Source organism: Nannobrachium achirus (assembly GCF_963921795.1).
Source record: "Nannobrachium achirus genome assembly, chromosome: 10".
In the NCBI taxonomy this organism is placed as follows: Eukaryota; Metazoa; Chordata; class Actinopteri; order Myctophiformes; family Myctophidae; genus Nannobrachium; species Nannobrachium achirus.
The window spans coordinates 65,864,870-65,877,858 of NC_137819.1; positions in this window are offsets into that span (position 1 = coordinate 65,864,870).

Consider the following 12,989-nt stretch of genomic DNA (forward strand, 5'->3'; position numbering starts at 1 on the left):
TAAGATTCACAACAACATAATATCGACTAATCGTCCAGTACACTGACTCTGCACCTGTCACCATTATGACATTGTACATGTCTACATGACCATTAATTGTCACTCAAATAATTGTGACGATTCAATTGTGTTTTTGTCGTTCGTTGACAATTACATTTCTGTTCGGCTTGTAGGCTTTGAAGTTGCACATGGCAGATATGACACGTAACCTAAATATACAAATAAATGACTGACATATTTGACGTCATACTTAAAACAGGACGCTGATAGAGGAAATAGCCGATCTACAAGCTCACATCTGTTAAATCTGTATTTTATTTTTATTTTTATGTTTTAACTATATAATAATTTTTTCCACCTGGAAATGAGTATGATGATTATAACAAAACGATTGTGATTGTGTCAAATATTTGGGGTCAGACGATTATGTAATGATGATGACAGGCCTGACCTACATATCGCCCAGTACACTGACACAGCACCTAGACCAGGGTGCCATGGCACCCTGGGGTGCCGTGATATAGACCAGGGGTTCTCAAAGTGGGTGCCGACCGTGGCACCCTAGGGTGCCGTGTCGCCACTCCAGGGGTGCCTCAGAATAATCTGATAATATTTGGAATTCATCAATATCACTTCATCATGATTAGTAAAACAGACCTGATCTGCACTGTACTTCATGATTTCTTTTTCCATCTACGGCCAACTCTCTACACCAAAAACTAGCAGATCTACAAGCTTGTAAATAGAAACTTGTATATAGTCTAAGCCAGGGCTTTTCAAAGTGGGTGACGGGGCACCCTGGGGTGCCGCGAGATCGTTTGATAATATTTGGAATTTATGAAAAAATATTTAGTATCTTTAAACTTGAAGTACAAAGTTATTGTCAGTCAGTTCAGTTCTAACCAAAATGGCTGTTATCTCAACGTTTTCCTTGCAACATAATCACTAAAATATCGTCACTGTCGGGCAGAAACCTCTGTAACACAAAACTAGTGAAAACAGCCGATCTACAAGCACGTTGTGTGCTTGTAGATCTGCTGTTTTCACTAGTTTAGTACATTTTATAGATGATAAATACAAAACAAACAGTTTGGACATACAAGGTTTCCACCCGACAACAACGATATGCTATAAATATAAGGTGCTGGGAGTGAACATTATAATGTAGGGGTGCCTCGGATTAAAAGAATATTCATGGGGTGCCCTGAGACAAAAAAAGTTTGGGAACCCCTGGTCTAAGCCCATACTCAGCTACCATTTCCATTGTAAATAACTAAATATCTGCTTCTTCTGTTTATTTTTACTTACCTTTTATTGTTTTATTATTTCTGCTTTTGTAATAGATGTTATCCTATGCATAGTACTGTGTTCTATCCGTCTGTCTTTCAATGTTATATGAGATACATTAAGTGGCTCCTGTGTAAATGAGAAGAAAAGCTTACTAGGATCTCCTTTTAGTTGACCTTGTACCAGTGGCATGAAACTGTACTTTTTTCTGTGCAACCTTCTAATGAAGTCTTCAGTCAGTCAGTCAGTCAGTCAGTCAGTCAATCAATCAATCAATCAATCAATCAATCAAAACATCATCATCAACAACAACAGCTAGGTTATGTAGCAACAAGCTATAGCTGTCTAGCTACTGTAGCTGGCTAGCTACAGTAGCTAGCTACAGTGCTAACTGTCAACAACAGACAGTCAAACCGAACCTCTTCATTAATTAAACTCTCTATCAGTTTACTGGAGCCACTCAGATGAACATCTCCACGCTCTGCTTCATTAATGACGGATAACATGAGGATTAAAACGGAATAAACAGGGTTTAAATGAACATTTACCAGAGAGAACAGCCGTGTTGTTGTTGTTATGCTCACAGTGATGGAGTCATGAAGATCTGTTCTGTCAGCAGCACTGAGACGTCCGGTCCGTGAATGAGAAGTCTCTTCACAATAAGAGTACCCAGTAACGCAGTGGGCGGCTGTACGTGGCTCAGCAGCGTGTCTCTATTCTGCATCTAGCTTAGGCAAGAAGACACACAATTTAGAGTGAACATTTAATCTTTGTTTCTGGGGGGTCCCTTGAACAACATGTTTTGAGATGGGGGTCCGCGGCCAATATTTCGGGGGTCCTTGACATGACACATTTTGAGGAGCATTGATAATATAGCAATCTTTTATTTTTATTTTTTCTCTCTCTCTCTCTGAAAAGTGTAGATGAAGACATTTTCAGAAATTGTGGTTCTCAAACTTAGTGATGTCAAGGACCCACAACAATAGGCTATGGGGCTGTTAAGTATGACATCATTTTGTAGGCAGAGGAGCATTTCTGCCCCCAGTTTCCGTGAATCTTTTTACTATTTACACATTTTTCTTCTCTTTGTTGTTGAAAGGAAAGTGTTAGAGTTATACTTTAGCCGTTATTTTTGTCTCAGATCTGTTGAAAATAGCGAGGGACAGAAAATGCTCTGGGGGCAGATTCTCCTCTGCCTACAAAATGATGTCACGGCTTAAAAGCCCCATTCAGCCGCGGACCCCCATCTCAAAATGTGTTGTTCCAGGGACCCCCCAGAAGCAAATAGGCCTAGACCTACTTTAGTTAAAAATGTTCACTGAATTGCACACTAATCTTCTAATATGTATGTCCTATCTGTGTAACTATGTTGTACACTATTGTGTCTGTCATTCAATGTAATAAATTATATAAAAGTTAAAAAGGACCACAACTGAAACAAGCCCAAAAGCTTTCCTGTGGTGTTTAGTTTCCTATGCAAACCTCTAATAAAGTCTTCAATCAATCAATCAATCAATCAATGTTAAATTAAATAATGTATTTATCTGATTAGCCTATACATTCCTATTTGTATTGTATTTTGGTCTTAGGTAAGATAAACTTATAAACCCCACACTTTTATTATTCTCTTTTTAAATGGAAACCTGAACAACATGTAACGCCTATAGTCAATGTGTTAAGTGCCTAATATGAAAGAACCCGAAAAGTGTGCTAGGGCACTTAGAAGTAGGCTACACTAGAATAAAAACATACATCATAAATGTATTAAAAAATATAATAAGGGTAATAATAATAAAAATAAAATAAATAGTTCATATTATCTTATTTTGAAGGCCTTAGTGTAAATTCTTCCAAAAACCGGAAACGTTAGTGCTTCTAGCAGAACGGAGCTCAGTGTGCAAGGTAGTATGGATACTATGGACTCTATTCACTGTTCAGTACCCACATCCGGTCCAGAGCCCGCCTACTGTATCCGGTCATTTGCATACTGCACACAAGGCCAATTCCGTATCCGTCCTACACCGGATCTGTAAACTGCAAAGTGAATTGATTCCAGACCTGCTCCGACGGCCAAAACGGAGCGCAGTGAGCGAGCAATGATCATATTTGATGACTTAAAGGAGTAGTTCACCCCAAAATGAAAATGTTTCTATTGATTATTCACGCCCGGGAGACTTAATATCGTTTTGTATTCATCACATTCCTATAAGACAAAATCTGATTATAGTAAATGTACCCCCATTGATTCCGAAGGGGACCCAAATGCATTTGGGTCCCCATCCGGAGTCAATGGGATACATTTATTGTTATACAAGATATTGTGTCTTAGAAAAGTGACAAAAAACTATAAATATTTTTGAACTCAAGTCTTCATGGTGTGACTAATCAATAGAAACATTTTCATTTTGGGATGAACTACTCCTTTAACCACTTTTAGCCTGATTTCAGAGAAACAGTCCACTCTGAGAGTGGGCGGGGTCTGTGGTCTGGAACCAGGCAACCACTTAATAATAATAATAATAATAAAGCTTTATTTGTATAGCACCTTTCATGACATGAAATGCAGCTCAAAGTGCTTTACAGAGCAGAAAATGAAGCACAATTACTTAACAGAAAAAAATAAAATACACATGAATACAATAAAGCAGAAAAATTAAAACATAAAACATTGAAGAACAATTTCAGAACAGTATCTTAACCCCAGCATCCCTATTCTGGGTGGAACATTCAACAAAAATGGTTGGAACTACAAGCCACTGGAAAATAGCAGATCTACAAGCTCACCATGCATCACAGCGCTATGATATCTCTAAACAATCCTTCTAAGGACAACAGGCTGACAGGAATGGGGAGAGAGATGGGGAGTGACATTTCTTTCTTCCCAGGAAAATGGTCGAAGAACTGTGAGCTCTGAACTGAAGATGAACATAGATTAATGTAGGGATGATCTTTACTTATTTTTTAAGGTTTTGGATATTTCATTTGTTTTCCATTTTCTAGTTTCCTCCCTGCTAATTTGATCTAAGTTTGGACTCAGCTAACGCCCTTAAGGTGTCTGAAATGTAAGCACAAGTCTTGGGATATAGCTGTATCATTGTGGGCTCGCCTATAAGGCGAGCACACTTTAGATATTGTCATTAAGTGTCATTAAGCATGGGCAGACTTATTGTAATCGCTCATATTTAAGCCGGACGGACAGGCGGACAGACATGTATTTCCCCAAAGTTTGTCCCGCTACTCCTCCCACAGTTTTTGCACCACACACTCGCGCCATATGTCAAATCGACCGGCTTCATCGGGAATCGTGTGCTATTACTTTTCTAAGAGAAAAGTTGTATCGTTTAATTGATATTAATTTATTAGTGAATTAATTTCCCCCATTGACTTATAATGGGAATCGCAAAAACTCACATTCAATATTTTTTTTCTCGCAAACCATAGGGGCTACAGTTACAAAACTTGGAGAGGAGATTTATAATGATATCAAGGATTAAAAAAAAAAAAAAAATCGTCAGTTGGCCTCATGGTGGCGCTATAACAGTCCACTTTACGTTTCGGCCTGTAACTCTTGAACCGTAGGTCGGAAAATTAAAATTCCTTTTTCCCTGGATTCCTTGGGTCATGACGCATCTCCTCATATAGGCCACGCCCATTTGCGCCAGGATAGATTTTCCGCCATCTTGAATTTTCTCCAAAACACACTTTTTGCTCCTTTTCCTACATATTTTCTTCAAATGTCGCAAAAAGCGGTATACATGATCTATGAACCCATGCAATGAACATACTCAAGGGATATGTCGATAGTCCGTACCGTTCGTTCGTAACGGGCTTCCAAAGTTATTAGCAGGATGGGCCCGTTTCGCGAACAATAGCCGTAAAGCACAAACAAATTGTCGAGTCAACAATGAATTTTAACCAAGGGTCGCGGGTGGCATACTCAACGAATCCCCAAAAGCATTTCCACTCGGCCTCATGGTGGCGCTATAACGGCCTACTTGTCTTGTAACTCTTGAACCGTAGGTCGAAAAATGAAAATTCTTTTTTCCCTGGATTCCTTGGGTCAAGACGCATCTCCCCATATAGGCCCCGCCCATTTGCGTCAGGATAGATTTTCCGCCATTTTGAATTTTCTCCAAAACACACTTTTTGCTCCTTTTCCTACATATTTTCTTCAAATGTCACGAAAATGGGTACACATGATCTCTGAACCCATGCAATGAACATAGTCAAAGGATATTTTGATAGTCCATACCGTTCGTTCGTAACGGGCTTCCAAAGTTAGCGGGAGGGGCCCGTTATGCAAACAATAGCCATAAATCACAAACAAAATGTCGAGTCAACACTGAATTTCTGCCACAGGTTGCGGGTGGCTTACTCAACGAATCCCCAGAAGCATTTCCAATTCGACCCGTAGAGGGCGTCACAAACGCGCAAAACGTAACCGTTTCGTGCCAAAACGCGTTTTTCAGGGGGACTGACCCTCTCAAAAAGAAACACAGACCACTCGGCGGATGGTCTCACGGTCCAAACCGCTGCACGAGGGTCGCGCATTTCAAATTGACTCTGTCAATTCTAGTTAAGTGTGCCTATGCATAGCATGGGCAGACTTATTGTTCTCGCTCATATTTAAGCCGGACGGACACACATGGTTTTCCCCAAAGTTTGGCACGCTACTCCTCCCACAGTTTTTGCACCACACACTCGCGCCATATGTCAAATCGACCGGCTTCATCGGGAATCGTGTGCTAGTAACTTGCTAAGAGAAAGGTTCTATAGTTTAATTGATATTAATTTATTAGTGCATTAATTTTCCCCATTGACTTATAATGGGAATGGCAAAAACTCACATTCAATTATTTTTCTCTCTCAAACCATAGGGGCTACAGTTTCAAGACTTGGAGAGGAGGTTCATAATGATTTCAAGGATTAAATAAAAAATAATAGTGTCATTTGGCCTGATGGTGGCGCTATAACAGCCCTGTTTACGTTTTGGCCTGTAACTGTTGAACCGTAGGTCGGAAAATTAAAATTATTTTTTCCCTGGATTCCTTGGGTCAAGACGCATCTCCCGATATAGGCCACGCCCATTTGCGCCAGGATAGATTTTCCGGCATCTTGAATTTTCTCCAAAACACACTTTTTGCTCCTTTTCCTACACATTTTCTTCAAATGTCTTAAAAACCGGTACACATGATCTATGAAGCCATGCGATAAACATAGTCAAAGGATATTTCGATAGTCCATACCGTTCGTTCGTAACGCGCTTCCAAAGTTAGCGGGAGGGGCACGTTTCGCAAACAATAGCCATAAATCACAAACAATAGGTCGAGTCAACACTGAATTTCAACCACAGGTCGGGGGTGGCATACTCAACGAATCCCCAAAAGCATTTCCACTTCGACCCCTAGGGGGCGTCACAAACGCGCGGAACGTAACCGTTTCGTGCCAGAACGCGTTTTTCACGGGGAACGACCCTCTCACAACGAAACGCAGACAACTTGGCGGATGGTCTCACAGTCCAAACCGCTACACAAGGTCGCGCATTTAGCGAGCTGCAGGCACACTTGTAAAAATTGACTCTGTCAATTCTAGTTAGTGTGGTTGCCCTTACAGGGCAACACACTATAGTCCTAGGGAAACTTTATTCTTTTTCTTTACTTACTAGAGTAACCAAAAGTATGGCGCGCTACTCCTCCCACAGTTTTTGCACCACACACTCGCGCCATATGTCAAATCGACCGGCTTAATCGGGAATCGTGTGCTATTACTTGTCTAAGAGATAAGTTGTATCGTTTAATTGATATTAATTTATCAGTGAATTAATTTTCCCCATTGACTTATAATGGGAATTGCAAAAACTCACATTCATTATTTTTTCTCTCGGAAACCATAAGGGCTACAGTTTCAAAACTTGGAGAGGAGATTCATAATAATTGTAAGAATTAATTAAAAAATAATTACATCAGTCGGCCACATGGTGGCGCTATAACACCCCACTTTACGTTTTGCCCTATAACTCTTGAACCGTAGGTCGGAAAATTAAAATTCCTTTTTCCCTGGATGCCTTGGGTCATGACGCATCTCCCTACATAGGCCCCGCCCATTTGCGTCAGGATAGATTTTCCGCCATTTTGAATTTTCTTCAAAACACACTTTTTGCTCCTTTTCCTACATATTTTCTCCAAATGTCACAAAAATCAGTACACATGATCTCTGGACCGATGCGATGAACATATTCAAGCGATATTTCGATAGTCCATACCGTTCGCCCGTAATAGGCTTCCAAAGTTAGCGGGAGGGGCCGTTTCGCAAAAAATGGCCATAAATCACAAACGAAAAATCCAGTCAACACCAAATTTTAACCACACATTGTGGTTGGGATACTCAACAAATCCCCAAAAGCATTTCCACTTCGACCCATAGGGGGCGCCACAAATGCGCAAAACTTAAAGGAGTAGTTCACCAATTTTCAACCTGTCTTCATATAATAGGTCCTCACTAATGGTCATGATAAAATATCACAATTTTTTTCTACTTAGTCCAAGTCTCCTAGGAGAGCTGTGGGAAGTTCAGAATCCATAGTCTTGTGACATCATCATTTTCCAAAAAAAGATTTTTTATCAATATTTTTGAAAAAAAAAAATATTTTTATTATCGCGAGAACAATGGCTTCCACTTTAAAATTGCAACTTTTCAGGAATAGAAAGCCTGCAGTTTCTATAAGCTGGATTGGCAATCGATGATGTCACAAGACTATGGGTTTCTGACCTGCCCACAGCCCTCCTCTGAAAAAAAAAAAAAAAAAAAAAGAAAAGCTATTTTTGAGTGAGGATCAATTATATGAACATAGGTTGAAAAGTGGTGGAGTGCCCCTTTAACCATTTTATGCAAAAACATGTTTTTTGGGGGGGAATACTCAAAATGAAATACAAGCGATCTCAAGAGTGATGTGTCAATGTAATTGGCTTGAGAAATTTGTGGGAGGAGCCTAAAACAAAAAACATATCCTTATAGCACCCACAGCGTCCCCAGTAGGAATCAATTTGTGGGAGGAGCATATTTCTTAAAACAAAAACCATATCCGACCGGCACCTTTTCTAATCGCGCGTCGCACGGCCCCGACGCTATCCGTCCCGACGTCGTCTCCCTCGGACCCCTGTGTTTTGCTCGGGGTCACGGCGCCGCATCCCCGCCGCTCGCGCCGGGGCGGGTCGGGCAACCACACTCGCAATTTCCCAAATTGCAAATTTTCTAGTTAGTGTGGTTGCCCAACAGGGCAACACACTATAGTCCTAGGGAAACTTTATTACTAACTAGGGTAACCAAAAGTTTGTCCGCTATCTCCTCCCACAGTTTTTGCGCCACACACTCGCGCCATATGTCAAATCGACCGGCTTCGTCGGGAATCGTGTGCTTGCATTTTGCTAAGAGAAAGGTTGTATAGTTTAATTGATATTAATTTATTAGTGAATTAATTTCCCCCATTGACTTATAATGGGAATAAAAAAAACTCACATTCATGTATTTTTCTCTCGCAAACCATAAGGTGTACAGTTTCAAAACTTGGAGAGGAGATTTATAATGATTTCAAGGATTAACTGAAAAATAATTATGTCAGTCGGCCTCATGGTGGCACTATAACAGTCCACTTTACGTTTCGGCCTGTAACTCTTGAACCGTAGGTCGGAAAATTAAAATTCCTTTTTCCCTGGATTCCTTGGGTCATGACGCATCTCCCCATATAGGCCACGCCCATTTGCGTCAGGATAGATTTTCCGCCATTTTGAATTTTCTTCAAAACACACTTTTTGCTCCTTTTCCTACATATTTTCTCCAAATGTCACAAAAATCGGTACACATGATCTATGGACTCATGCGATAAACATATTCAAACGATATTTCGATAGTCCATACCGTTCTTCCGTAACAGGGTTCCAAAGTTAGCGGGAGGAGCCCGTTTTGTAAGAAGTAGCCATAAATAACAAACGAAACATCCAGTCAACACCAAATTTTAACCACAAGTGGCGGGCGCTATACTGAACATATACCCAAAAGCATTTCCACTTCGACCCATAGGGGGCGCCACAAACGCGCAAAACGTAACCGTTTCATGCCAAAACGTGTTTTTAAGGGGGAACGACCCTCTCAATACGAAACACAAACGATCTCGGGAGCGACGTGACAACGTAATCGCCTTGCGGAACTTGTGGGAGGAGCCTATTTCTTAAAAACAAGAAACCATATCCTTACTTCAGGAACGCAGGATCCGACCGGCACCTTTTCTAATCGCGCGTCGCACGGCCCCGACGCTATCCGTCCCGACGTCGTTTTGCTCAGGGTCCCGGTGGCGCATCCCCACGACTCGCGCCGGGGCAGGGCAGGCAACCACACTCGCAATTTCACAAATTGCAAATTTTCTAGTTATTGTGGGCTCGCCTATAAGGCGAGCACACTTTAGATATTGTCATTGTGGGCTCGCCTATAAGGCGAGCACACTTTAGATATTGTCATTATTTACTAGGCAGGCAGTCAGTGCAAGTATCAAAAAACTTCGGTTCCTTTCTACTCCTACATACTCAGGCAGAAAATGAAAATAAAAACATCAATGTGTTCAGCTTACAGTGGCGAAGTGTGCTATTATTTTATACAGCAATCGGCCAAATGGTGGCGCTGTAGGAAGCCTTCGAAAGTGCGATCTTTGAACAGGTATAGCTCATGCTGTGTTATACATACAGCCATGAAACCTGTATACACTTATGCGTCTCCTCATGCCGAACAACTTTTACCCTCTAACTTTTGACCTCTGACCTTTAGGTCTCCCACAATTCGGAATTATATGAAAAACAGTAAAAATCTATCTCCTCCTGGGATTTTCGCGTCAAGTGCACAAAACCTTTTTCACATGAACTTTGAACCTATATCTACACAGGCTATGTGGTGAGAAGTTTGTACGTTAAATAATGATTTTTTAATAATTTAATTTATATTGCGGTTTTATGCAAATTATTCTTCGGCCTTTAAATCATACATGCAAAGTTACACGTTCATGGCATTTGGCAAAGATGTGGAGGGTTAGTCAAAGTATCACTGAAACCAATTTTATTCCAATCGGCCAAAGGGGGGCGCTATACGAAGCGTCTGAAAATTCAAACTTCAAACGGGCATAAGTCATGACTCGTTTTGTTTGAAGACATGCAACTTGTTACACGCGTGCTTTGACTCAAGCGGAAGACATCTGTGTCGTTGTTAAGTAAGCTCCGCCCTTCAATTTTCCGCCATTTTGAGCAGTTTGTAAAACGCGTAAACCCGCTTTTATTCTGGAACTTTCGCGTCACGTGCACAAAACTTTTTTTACGTGAACTTTGGACCGATATCTAAAGATCTGTCAGATCGGATTTCTTTAACATTGAAACGTGCTTTTTTAAATAATTCAAACAATATTGCATTTTTATGCAAATTATTCTTCTGCCTCTAAAACATACATGCAAAGTCACATTTTCATGACAAAATAGTGTAGAGGGTTAGTTCAAATATCACTGAAACCAATCTTACCCCAAATGGCCAAAGGGGGGCGCTATATAATTTTGAGCAGTTTGTAAAACGCTTAAACCCGTTTTTATTCTAGGATTTTTTTTGTAATTTGCATGAAACATTCTACACGCAATCTAAGGACCTTTATCTAACATGCCTATGAAGTGCACACAAAAAAATTATAAAATAATAATAATAAATATAGCTGCAAGCAGCGATAAAGTGTCCAAAGCCAAAAACACCTCAAATCATGAACACAGCCTGGGATGTGCGTGAAATCTTGCAAGCACATTCCCAATAGGTCAAGGAACAGATACCAACCTTCTCACATTGGCCTGTTATAGCGCCACCAGCGGGTCAACTTTTGCATAACACATTTTTGGAACAAAATGGACCAATCTTTTAATAATTCAATATATATTGCGGTTTTATGCAAATTATTCTTCGGCCTCTAAATCATACATGCAAAGTTACACGTTCATGGCATTTGGCAAAGATGTGGAGGGTTAGTCAAAGTATCACTGAAACCAATTTTATTCCAATCGGCCAAAGGGGGGCGCTATACGAAGCGTCTGAAAATTCAAACTTCACACGGGCATAAGTCATGACTCATTTCGTTTGAAGACATGCAACTTGTTACACGCGTGCTTTGACTCAAGCGGAAGACATCTGTGTCGTTGTTAAGTAAGCTCCACCCTTCGATTTTCCGCCATTTTGAGCAGTTTGTAAAACGCGTAAACCCGCTTTTATTCTGGAATTTTCGCGTCACTTGCACAAAACTTTTTTTACGTGAACTTTGGACCGATATCTAAAGATCTGTCAGATCGGATTTCTTTAACATTGAAACATGCTTTTTTAAATAATTCAAACAATATTGCATTTTTATGCAAATTATTCTTCTGCCTCTAAAACATAAATGCAAAGTCACATTTTCATGACAAAATAGTGTAGAGGGTTATTTCAAATATCACTGAAACCAATCTTACCCCAAATGGCCAAAGGGGGGCGCTATATAATTTTGAGCAGTTTGTAAAACGCTTAAAGCCGTTTTTATTCTAGGATTTTTTTTGCAATTTGCATGAAACATTCTACACGCAATCTAAGGACCTTTATCTAACATGCCTATGAAGTGCACACAAAAAAAAATAATAATAATAATAATAAATATAGCTGCAAGCAGCGATAAAGTGTCCAAAGCCAAAAACACCTCAAATCATGAACACAGCCTGGGATGTGCGTGAAATCTTGCAAGCACATTCCCAATAGGTCAAGGAACAGATACCAACCTTCTCACATTGGCCTGTTATAGCGCCACCAGCGGGTCAACTTTTGCACAACAAATTTTTGGAACAAAATGGACCAATCTTTGACATCAGTAACGTCAAAGAGAGCACTGCCTGCGATCTTGACATTTTGTGCTTTTATAGCCATTGTTTTCTGGCTTGAAGCGAGCCCACAATTGTTTCGAAGGAACAATATTTTTCTAGTTGTGGGCTCGCCAGTACCTGGCGAGCACACTTTAGATATTGTCATTATTGTGGGCTCGCCTATAAGGCGAGCACACTTTAGATATTGTCATTATTTATCTATCAGTCAGTCAGTCAGTCAGACAGTAGACGGGAACTTCGGTTCCTTTCTACTCCTACATACTTAGTGAGAAAATGAAAATAAAAACATCAATGTGTTCAGTTTACAGTGGCGAAGTGCGCTATTATTTTTTATAGCAATCGGCCAAATGGTGGCGCTGCACGAAGCCTTCGAAAGTGCGAACTTTGAACAGGTATAGCTCATGCTGTGTTTGAGGTACAGGCATGAAACCTGTATACACGTATGCGTCTCCTCATGCCGAACAACTTTTACCCTCTAACTTTTGACCTCTGACCTTTAGGTCTCCCACAATTCGGAATAATATGAAAAACAGTAAAAATCTATCTCCTCCTGGGATTTTCGCGTCAAGTGCACAAAACTTTTTTCACATGAACTTTGGACCAATACGGTCAGATTGATCAACCAGATTTTTTTTAAAGTGAAATATAATTTTTTAATAGTTCAATCAATATTGCAGTTTTATGCAAATTATTCTTCGGCCTCTAAATCATACATGCAAAGTTACACGTTCATGGCATTTGGCAAAGATGTGGAGGGTTAGTCAAAGTATCACTGAAACCAAT